This window comes from Epinephelus moara, chromosome 6 (assembly GCF_006386435.1).
Source record: "Epinephelus moara isolate mb chromosome 6, YSFRI_EMoa_1.0, whole genome shotgun sequence".
In the NCBI taxonomy this organism is placed as follows: Eukaryota; Metazoa; Chordata; class Actinopteri; order Perciformes; family Serranidae; genus Epinephelus; species Epinephelus moara.
The window spans coordinates 7,497,843-7,509,415 of record NC_065511.1 but is presented as its reverse complement, the minus strand read 5'-3'; the positions used below and the strand labels follow the sequence as shown (position 1 = coordinate 7,509,415).

At 40.8% G+C, this 11,573-nt stretch overlaps 1 protein-coding gene across 1 annotated transcript in view; it reads right to left on the bottom strand.

Annotated features, from left to right (window-relative positions):
* tsnare1 (T-SNARE Domain Containing 1) overlaps window positions 1–11,573 on the bottom strand; it is a 1,274,638-nt gene that overhangs the window by 349,741 nt on the left and 913,324 nt on the right. The window lies entirely within an intron of this gene.

Sequence of the window (11,573 nt, the reverse complement as noted above, 5' to 3'; positions counted from 1 at the left end):
AAGCAAGGCCCTTGCTATATATATATATATATATATAAAAGCATAATTATAAGGCTACGAAAACCAAACGAATTTTATTTTATAGCGATTATACACTTATATAAACATATTAATGGGTAGAATATTCAGATTCAGATTCAGATTGACAATAAACCATGCCAAATATTACACACTGGCCCTTTAATATTGACTTGCATGGCATTTGTGAATCATATTTGCTCTGCATTCCATATTGGTAGGGTTCAGACAGTTCATTAAACTTAGTTTAGTTTAAAAAAAACAAAAAAGAAATGACATACAGCAAGAGAGAGATGAAAAGTATAGTATGAGGATGTGGAAATGTATTAATGATATGCCAATATTAAATCAACCTGATGCTTTGAAGGCACAACAATTTCATTGCAGCAGAATATTCGATTAGAAAAGACAATACTTGCCCAATTTAATGTAATGTCTGGTATAAACCACACCCACTTCCGGTCTTTTATTCGAGTACAGAGACAGAACCAGTCATCCTGGGTATCAGGATTTGATCTATTTGTTCTGATAACATTTGGAAAGTCTAGAAAAGGTGAACAATTAAATAATTTTATCCCTATTCAAGTTAGTGGAGTGCTAAACCATTCGGCCAGTGAAGGTTAGCCACTTGGTCGCACTTGGTTGAGCTCTCTAGTGAGCTTGCTTTATGGGCCGCACAGTGCTTAAGTAGTGTCGATAATGCCTGGATCATCCATGTAATTTTATTTGTGGCAGTTGAACCATTTTGGCTTTGACTATGTGCACTGTTGGGCTTGTTACTCTACAACAGATGTTGCGCTAGACTTTTTCGTCGCCAGTCATTTGACCGACAGGGTCATAAAAATCCGGTCATAATCTATTTTTACCGGTCATTTTAATTTTTAAATGATAATAAAGATATTCAAAGACATTTAGTTTTCATTCATTCGTTTTTAATAAATCCAACAAGCAAGTTATAAAGTGTGCATTAATAAGGACATGAACGAAAAGATGAACAGACATCCACACACCCGTGCCATTAGGCTTCGCCCTGGACACACCGGACGGTACTAACGCATCACTAACGCATCCAGTGTGTCCAGGGCGTTATGTAGTTATGCCTGTAGGCTCGGTGACACAAAATTAAAATTGTAATGAAGCGGTTAGGGTATTGAAAAATGTGTTCGGTTATGCACTGTTGTGTTATTTTAAATTATAAACACGGTATTTTCTCCTCACGTTCCTCAGTGCGTGCTGTTGTTATTTTATTTTGAAAATTGGCCGGATTCTCTCGTCTTTTCTGTGTCCGACTTCCTGTTTGGTACGATCCGCTCGATCCAGCTTGACAGAAGCGCTCGCGGCTCCCGTGAAAAATAGACCAGACGCCGAACTGAAGCGCTGCCTCCGCGGGCGCTCCGCTCTGCTCAGCGGCCTGTGTGGACAGTCAGATAGGTTAACATGGGCGCTGACTGAAAACTGCCTCCGCTGCTGGGCGCCGTGCTTCGGTTCCGCGTCCGGTGTGTCCAGGCCGTTATGTCAACAACGCTACATGAAGCAGATGAATGACTTTTTCTCTGCAGTGTGAAAACGGCAGCCACTTAAACCACTGACTGTGCACTCCGCCGCCAAGTGGGCAGGGGTGGTAATTGCAACCGGTCAAAATGACCGACGGCCTTCAGATTTTCCGGTCATTGTTGTAAAAAAAAAAACGGTCAGTGACCGAGAATAACCGGTTAACGCGAGCCCTGCTCTACAAATGTAATATGTTACTCATTACTCATTACCCTTTTCAAAAGTAATAATATTACTTTACTTATTACTCCCTGCCAACAGTAATTAGTTACACTACTCGTTATGTTACTTTTCTGTTACACCCCATAAAATTGGTATTTGTGCATCCCCCCCAAAAAATTCAGATGTGAGCTGCTGTGTGAATGTCACGGTTATTGACTTTAAGTGTAGCTAAGGGTATTTTCCCAAGGCTCTGCCCAAAAGACGGAGAGTCACTCATGGAGCAACATTTCATGCACAACATATCCATCCACAAGCTTCAGTACTTCTTTGTAGCCTGCAGCGGGCCACGATTAAAATCTAATTTTGGTTGTTTAGCCAGTGTAGGGCTACAGCCGACCTCCATGGCCAAGGAGGGCTCACCTTTAGTGCGGTGTATTTCCTGGAGCTTCACGTTTTTGTGTTGTCGGTCGTAGTAGCCTAGGTGTGTCAGACCGGAGGTTTGGGGATGTGTTTTTTGCAGTGGAAAGAATTGTAGCCCAACTACCTGCAGCAACAGTGTTCTTGTCGTCTTTCCTCTCAACAAAACCAAAGTAATGGGAATATTTCCAGCCGCTATGGTAAGCATTTCCAGCTAGCTTGCTGCTTGATGACATGCGTGCGCAGCATGACAATTAAACTAAAATGAGTCCGTAGAGGTGATGTGATAACAAAAGTAGCATTGTAACAAGTTGTTTGGTTTTGGAGTAACAGTAATTTCATTACTGAAATGTCATTAGTAACTAGTCACACTACTAGTCACTGGAAAAGTAATATTATTACTGTAACACATTACTAGTAATGCCACTCGCTATGTGCCACTAAACTGTATCCAGTTCTACTACATCCATGGTAACAACAGGTGAACTAGTTAGCTTGAGCTAGTTAGCTAACATTGAGGTACTATTGAAACATATTGGCTAATTAGTAGTATTATGTGTATCAAGTGTAGGCTACAGACATTCTTGTGAGCCACAATGGATCGTTTTGCAACTTTTCATGGAAGAGACTCCGCCACGCAGCCCCCCCCCCCCCCAGAAACCAAACATGCAGAGGGCAGAATAATGCACCTGGCCATGCTACAACTGCTGCTGACTTATAAGCAGTGTTGTGCTAGTTACTGAAAAATAGTAAGTAGTTACCGTTACTAGTTACTTCATTAAAAAGAAACTCAGTTAGTAACTCAGTTACTTAAACCAAAAAGTAATGTTACTGAGAAAAGTAAGTTTTTAGTCACAATGGATATCACATCACTGGATATAATGTTACTGGGACTAAAAATCTACAGAAGCGCTACCGCTTAATGTAACGTTACAGCACTGTGGTGAGGCCAGCAGGTCGACAGTGACTTCAGAGATGGTGAGAGACGTGTTTCATTAAGATGTTCTGGTAAGAATTGTTCATATACCTCTATCTGACTTGACTATCTTTTATTGTTCAGGGCTAAAATGTTTTAGTGAAAGGGAACTTAAGTTTGTGAAGGAATACTGCAAGCTGCGCGCCGTTTTAAAACCTGGCCAAAAATAACGGAGTAACTCACCGTTTGGTAACGGTAACTGAGTTACTGAATTTAAAAACTAACCCGATAGAGTATTAGTGACTGCCAAACTAACGGCGTTACTGTAATGTGTTACTAATAACGCCAAACACTCAACTCAACTTTATTTATAGAGCACTTTAAAAACAACCACAGCTGAAACAAAGTGCTGTACAAAAATAAAAACATAAGACAAACAATAAAAACAATAAAACAGTAAAACAAGAGCAGAGTCTCACACTGGGTTAAAAGCCAAGGAGTAAAAATGGGTTTTAAGACTGGTTTTAAAAACGGACAGTGAGGGGGCCAATCTAATGTGGACAGGTAAATCATTCCACAATCTGGGAGCCGCTACAGAAAAGGCTCTATCCCCTCTGAGCTTCCGCTTAGACCTCGGTACATCCAGGAGCAGCTGGTCAGCTGACCTGAGGCACCGAGCAGGAGCGTAGGGATGAAGCAGCTCAGAGAGGTAAGGCGGGGCAAGACCATTTAAAGATTTAAAAACAAATAAAAGAATCTTAAAATAAATTCTAAAGTGCACGGACAGCCAGTGGAGTGAGGCCAGAATGGGCGTAATGTGTTCCCTCTTACGTGCTCCAGTTAAGAGTCTAGCAGTGGCATTCTGAACCAACTGGAGACGTGCGAGGGAAGACTGGCTGACTCCAAAATAAAGTGCGTTACAGTAATCCAGCCGGGAGGTGATGAAGGCATGGATTACTATTTCAAAGTGCTGTTGTGCAAGAAAAGGTTTAACCTTTGCCAGCTGCCTAAGGTGAAAGAAGCTGGACTTAACCACTGCACCAATTTGACGCTCCAATTTAAAACCACTGTCCATCTTAAAACCCAAGTTAGAAACTGTTGGCTTCACATATAGTGCCAAGGGGCCCAAATCAACAGGGGTGGTTTCACAAGAGCCATTTGGACCAAACACCATCACCTCTGTTTTCTTTTCATTGAAATTTAAAAAGTTTAAGGCCATCCAGGCTTTAATGTCATCAAGACATGACAGAAGCGGTTGTAGGGAGAAAGCATCTCTCTTCTTCAGCAGCCAATAAATCTGACTATCATCAGCATAACAATGGAAGGAGATGCCATGCTTTCTAAGAATGGAACCCAGAGAAAGCAAATACAATGAAAAAAGCAGGGGCCCTAAAATTGAGCCCTGTGGAACCCCATATGACAGAGGAGCGGAGTGGGACTCAGAACCAGCAAGGCTTGCACACATAGTTCTGTCTGCCAGATAGGATCTAAACCACTCCAGAGCACTACCACAGATGCCCACACGGTGCTGCAACCGGGATACTAAAATATTGTGGTCCACAGTGTCGAAAGCAGCTGTTAGGTCCAACAAGACACGAATTACATAATCACCACAATCAAAATAATGCTTATAAGCTACAGGAAAGTGCAAACAAAAGACTTGAAATAATCAGAGAATTATCTTAAGTGTAACTCACTTTTATACAGTATAGGAGGGGCTCCCTACTCCATCTCTCTTTGAGCTAAGGGGTCCTTGGTCAGAAAAAAATGTTAAAGAACTCTGATCTACATCATTGAGTGATGATTAGACAAGATTTTATAACTTAAAAGTTATCAACACAAAAGTAATGTCATCCACCACATTGTTGATCATGAACTAAACAGTTGAATCATCTGGGTCACAAAATAATCAGTCATCACACCTTGTATTTTTTTTTTTGTGTGTGTGTGTTTGACCTGTGTTGTTCTGGAGTTAAACTGAGATGTGTTGGGAGGCTGAGATGTGAGATCATGCAGATCAACTGTGTAAAAATCATCTCAGATATGCTTGGATTACACTGGACTCATAATGCTCATATTATATATATTACCACTTTTTTTTTGTTCAAAGCTGTCTCTACTTTCCTAATTATGAGTTCCACTCTGGGTGTGTGTGTATCTATGTGAAGGTATGTATATATAGACGGTGTGCCTACAAGTGTGCTGCACATTTCAAAATTGAAATCTCATAATTTTTTTTACCAGATCGCTCCTGCTAACTGCTCTGTTATGTTAGGGCTCTATTTTTATGTTGGTGTGGTGTTGCACTGGTGAACTGGTATTTTCCTCGCACACAGAAGTTATTACCTCGACTGTGTTGGTTTGGTATCTTGGTGACCCGCCGTGCACCCCAGTGGGAGGAGAGGCGATGCCAATCCAGTGGCGTGCTGCAATCTTTGTGCCAAGAATGAACGTGTCTCCACAGCTTGCTGCCTGTCACTTTATTTGGTGAAGGCTTACCCATATAAACCTCTGTGAAACCACACAAACACATACCTTGTTTATTTGTGTCGTTTGTCTTTCCACTTTAATTGTATGTTTTTCAACCAGTAGACGTGATTACACAGGCACTGATTTGATTCTTTCCTTTATTCTGGTGACTCTCTTTACAGCCGTCTGAAGACAGCAGGTATTTTTTCCATCTGTAGTCTATGTGATGTTGTGCACAATTACACACAGCAGATACAGTACACTGGTTAGATTTTGTGCAATCAGCACCAGATTTTGATGCAAAATACAATGGGTTTTTTTACTGTAAATTTTGAGTCTTGGCTCATGCAAATGGTGAAGGACGTGAACATTGTCAGTAGCAAAGAGCTGCACTCTCTCCAGCACCAAACAGGAAGCAGCAAACCACAGGCAGTAAACATGGAGGAGACTGTCTTGGTTCTCTTGTACTGTGGAAATTGAGGAGAAACTGGGGGAGTTGTGAAGTGTTGATGTTTACTTTTGTGTGTGTCTGATCCACAAACCAGCACTTATCTCTGTGTGAAATCATAATTTTTTGAGATGGTTCACCTATAATTCTTGCTGTCTCCTCCCACTAACATGACGTAGCTAACCAACAGAGACTGGTAACGAGTTTAGGCAACAAAACTAAAAATGTTAAGTTTCTTCACAAATACTGTATATCTATACAGATGATACTGATGCTGAATTGACAAGAATACTGTCGCCATATGACATATGGCCTTTTTTAATGTGTTTGGGGAGTTACGTGTTTTTGTGGACATGTAAGTGTTATTATGTCATACTTTTTAAAGGGAGTTTGGTGTAATATTTTCCATCAGGAGCAGGATGGGAAATAATGTGGAAAAAGAATCTAGTTGTAGTCTTGAAAGTAGTGACTCTGTAAGATCACCAACCTTTGCAAAACCTTATAATGTGTGACTAAAAACTAAGGCCCAGTTCAGACCAATGATAGACATTTGCCTGGATAAGTTAACATTTTTGACCTTGAGGGAATCACCAGTATTATTAGGATGACCATGACTGAACCAAATTTTATGGCAAGCCAACTATTACTTGTCAGCCAAAAATGCCAACCTGTCAAATCTCTAGGATACATAATGGGAGCCATAAATGTTTGTACAAAATGTTGTGCAAATCCTTTCAGTAGACTGATTAGATATTTCACCTGACAAATGCAAATTTTGATCTGTTGTTGGCAATAGATGAACTGAAAAACAAAAATGCCAACATCATATGAACTCATCCTCTGGGTACCATGAATATCTGCAACAAATTTCATAGCAATCTATTCAACAGTTGATGAGACATTTCAGTCAAAACCATCTTAAAGTCCATTCTCATTGAGGGCAAATATCCACGCAGATTATTCTCAAGGAAAAATATAAAAGTTGATTTCATGGGTTCTTATGGAAGTTTGCACACCGGGGCGGAACTTTCGTGTGGTGAAAAAAGTTTCCACCTCTGACCCTCACAGAATTCGCCGGCGGAACTACACAGCTGGGCCAATGAAATTGTTTGTTTATAGTCGTGCAGACCCGGGAGAGTCCGAAATCTTGTCAGGCAGGTGTTCCGGATTTACTCGCGACCCTGTTAACTGGCGACATTCAGCCGAATGCGTCTATGGTTATCGTAGTGACAACAGCTGTTTTCAACCAGGAAGAGAACACGTAGCTGTCCTCGCGAAGGCCTCTTCACTCAATTTTTCATAACAATATCAAAACATAGCCGACCTGATCCGTCTTTGGACTCTTGTTGGAGGAACCCAGTCACGGGACGACACTCAGTCGCGGTTTGAATCACACTTGTTATGTCGGAATGTTGAAAACAGGAAGAGGCCAAGTTGCTTTTCCTGTAGGCTAAATCTAACTCCTATCTCGAATAAATTTTCTAAATAGGCCTACACAGTTTCGTCTCTGGTGCCTGCCTAAATAAATATGTGCCATATTAAAGAACCGTTCAACCCCGTGAAATGTAAAAAAGAATATTTTCACGGGATTCGAACCCGCTTCATTATGGGAAAAAAAATTATAGGCGCACAATTAACGTGGTGCACCACTATTACAACACCACTTCACTGACAGATCCAATAAAAATCCGACAACATACAGCCAGCTATGTCTTCAAATTGGGAGGCAGCCAGATCAACTTGTGATCACACTGTCCATGCACTGAGGAACATTTTACAATCTCACTGCTTTCCAATACAAAAACCAGCGGTTTAAACCCACTTAATTCATAAGCCTAACGTTTATTGTTGTGCTACAGGTCGATAAAGCCAATATTCATATACTCACGTGGAAATACTTTATTTTAAATTAAGCAATAAAGCAGCAGCTGTATAAATACAGTTACTTCATAAACATAATGCAAGATAACGTCATGTTGTAGCCTTAATATATAGGCAACATTGAAAATCACATCTTTTATGTAAACCTAGAAATAACAATAAATACATTTGAGGGTGGCTCAGAAAAAAACACATGGTAGGCTATATGGTATACCAAACATGTACAGTGAAGAAACAAATATGTAAGATCCTGCAACATAAGCACATTTGTGGCACCGACCAACTTTTTTTGATTAATTCCTTTCTGTTTGCTTATATGGTTTATTTGTTTTGTTTAATTGTTTTCTTTTTATTTAGTTCAATATTCAGCTGTGGGTTTGCTCTTAAGTTACTGTAAAACTAGTTGCTACTCCTGGTTTCCGCCCGCAGCTGAGTTTTGGGGTTAAGGTTGTTTTGTTTCACCGCAGCTGAGTTTTGGGGTTAAGGTTGTTTTGTTTCATTATAATCTTGTTACTTGTGTTTTCTTTGTTTGTGTATTTGTAGTTGGTGTCAGTCATTTAATTAGTTATTGGGTTTATTCTCTTCCTGTTTGTGTGTGGGTGTGAGTGCTGTGTGTGTGTGTTTAGTATAGGTCTCCTGTTTTAACTGTAAAACCTACTGTATCTGCCTGAGTGTCCCCCCATAAGCGGTATTATAATTTTGTTTCTTTCCTTTTCCAGGACAGGAGCTGGCGAAGTGTGCAGCAGACTTCCCCCTGTGGTGGTTCCCCTCTCACTCCCCTTAATTTGGCGTGGCACTCAGGCTGTGTATTTTTGGCATCTTTGTGTCTTTTAAACATAGTAAACCTCTTTTAATCAATAAATCTTTGTTATATTTGGAAGTCCGTCTCTCGTCCTCTCAGTGCAACGAATCTGTGTGACCTTATTAGTAAGGGTATTGGTCAGAGGTATTTCCTGGGGTGCAATTCCCCTGGTGGCGTTGTCATGCAACTTCCTCCCTCTCCATTTGGCCACAAGTTGGCGTTGTCATGCAACTTCCTCCCTCTCCATTTGGCCACGCTAGCTAGCTAGCTAGTGCTATCTAAGTTAACGTTAGCTAGGCATCAGGTAATAAATGACAATAATGTCATCGTTGCTGGTGCTACTCTCGTCCATGTTCACCCACACCCGTTCACACTGCGCGGACTTGGAACACAGCAACGCGAAATTCCGCACCGTGTCCGTACCGCGCCTGTGTGTATGGTTTAAACATGGAAAAGCGCTGCGCGAATATTCCGCAAATCCGTCCTGCATTTCCACGTCACGGCAGTGAGAATGAACTTTTATAGTGGCACGACAGAAAAAGGCAAGGGAGCACCAAAGTCATCAGGATTCAACCACTTGGAACCATGAATGTCCAACACATTCTGTCTTCAATCTCGTCACTTATTAACGTTTAGTCATGGACTTCCCACATCAAGCTATGACGTGCAAGGTACCCTGGGTGCGTTGGTTGTTGACGTTTTGGGATGTTGTGTCAACTTCTGCCTGTTAAGTCCAGTTCAGCCCAAAGATTTGCAACAACATGAAACCGTTTTAGAACATTGCAGAGAAAAGTTGCAGCAGTGTGACCTGCAACTCAGCTGGTCAAATCACCAGATTTTAAATTGTTAGGCACCTCACCTGTTTCTACAGCGAGCTGGCTTGTAGTGAAGTCTAATGGTCAAGTCAAAATAGACCACAGATAGTTGGCTTGTTGTGGCAGGTGCTCCGTCCCTGCTGAGGCCTCTATTAATGTCCTTATGGTGTGCCGGTGTCGGACTGTGGGTCGCTGCTGCTGCTCGCTGTATGTGCTTACGCCCCCCGCCCCCACACACATTCTCATTGACTGATTAATTGGCGCTGGTTATATTATTATGGCATATTGATTATGAATACAGTTCATCTGATGCTTGTTTTGTTTTTGTTTATCACCGTTTCATCACTGCTACAAATGCAGCTGTAGCCAGTATCTCACTATCACTATCCTTATTCATATTTTAAGAAGCTACAAATTATATTCAGCCACAACATAAGCCTGGAAAGCCGTAAATCAGAACGGAAGTACTGAGAGTTGTTGCATAGTGATGATACACCATCTCATCAAGTTGCATTGGTGTGAACTGGCAGGTTTTTAGAACATTGCAGAACAGCGCATTGCAAGCAGTTGCCTGTTTCAGCTCGTCTCATCGCGAATCTTTGGCCTGAACTGGGCATAACATTGTCTTTAGATGTTAGAGGGTGTCATACTACAGTCGTTTATGAGTCTTTCTAAAGTCCTGTAGTGTACAGTAGTCATTAAACATGCCATCTTGATTGATTATTGTCGAGTCTCTACTGCAAATCAACAAATGTGTTTCTGACATATTGAAAAAAGTTCACACTGTTCCATGGAGAACCGTGGATCATGTAAAATCTCTCTCTTTGCCAATGAGGTAAACCCTTTCCTGCCAGTCCTTAACCAGTGTCTCTATCCAAAACACAGAAAAAATGGGATGACTGCAGGTGTCATCTGCTTTTTTAACAAGTCTGACCAAAATACAAGCCATGATTGTCAGCCTTTAAAACGCCCTCCTATAATGTATGATAATGTATTCTTTCTTATTCCACCCCATATCCATGTGCACCCCATATCCACCGGTGCGCTTAAAAAGCTTGTCTATGAATATTACAATAAGTCCATTTGGCACCCACTGGGCAGGGCGCAGTTGATAGCAATCTGTGCTGCGCCACGGGGTTCACGAAAATAGAGCCCTTAATGTTATTTTCAGGTAATTTATCAAACCGTACACATGATTCATTGTTTTTGCTTTTTACTTTAAAGGGTCAGTTAATTCAAGTAACAAACACTCATTTTATCACTTACCCAGCGTGGCAAGGAACTGTTACTACTTTTATGGTATTGCCAACACTGCCGCCCAGGAGAATTTCACCCCAGGGAAATTATTATGAACTTTTTCACATTATTTTTACTTTAAGGCCCAACAAGATCACACAGGTACAAAATCACTTGGACAGAGGCATGGCTCCCAAATTAAAAATGTACATTTTATTTTATTTATTTCTCTTTTTCCTTTTTTTTTTTTTCTCTTTTCTTTAAAATGGCAGCCGGTTTAAGATAGGTCAGCAAACCCACATCAATCACACACTCACACAACGAAGTTGACCAAACAACAGGAAAAAAATCAAACAATATAAATGGATGAAAAATTACCAACAATAGTAATGATGATGATACAATAAACAACAAAATCCAACATGAGAAGCAATGAATCATGTAAATAAACAGAAATAAATCATGCAACTAAATAAACCATCAAATTGAAAAGAAACTCAGTAAGGCCTCATCTCTACCAAAGCATTTTTTTCCTCAGTTAAAAACGCTTGGACCAGCTTGAAGCATTTCAAGGCGCTTTGGAGGCGCAGAGTCTTTTTTAGCTGAGACACTTTGGTTGCGTCTGGTTGCTATGATACAGAATATCTGCAGAGGTAAACATGTATGCACAATGTAGTACTTGCTCTGAAAGAAGGGGAGGCTGAAGCGCAGTGGGAGAGGATGTACCCACTGCTCAGACCCCGTATATTAATATATATACAGTATATTAACAGATTTCTCCTCAACTGTTGTTACTGAACACTTATACATGTAACAACAGTTGGTCTTCACGGTGTTTGTCCCTCCTCCACTGTGATT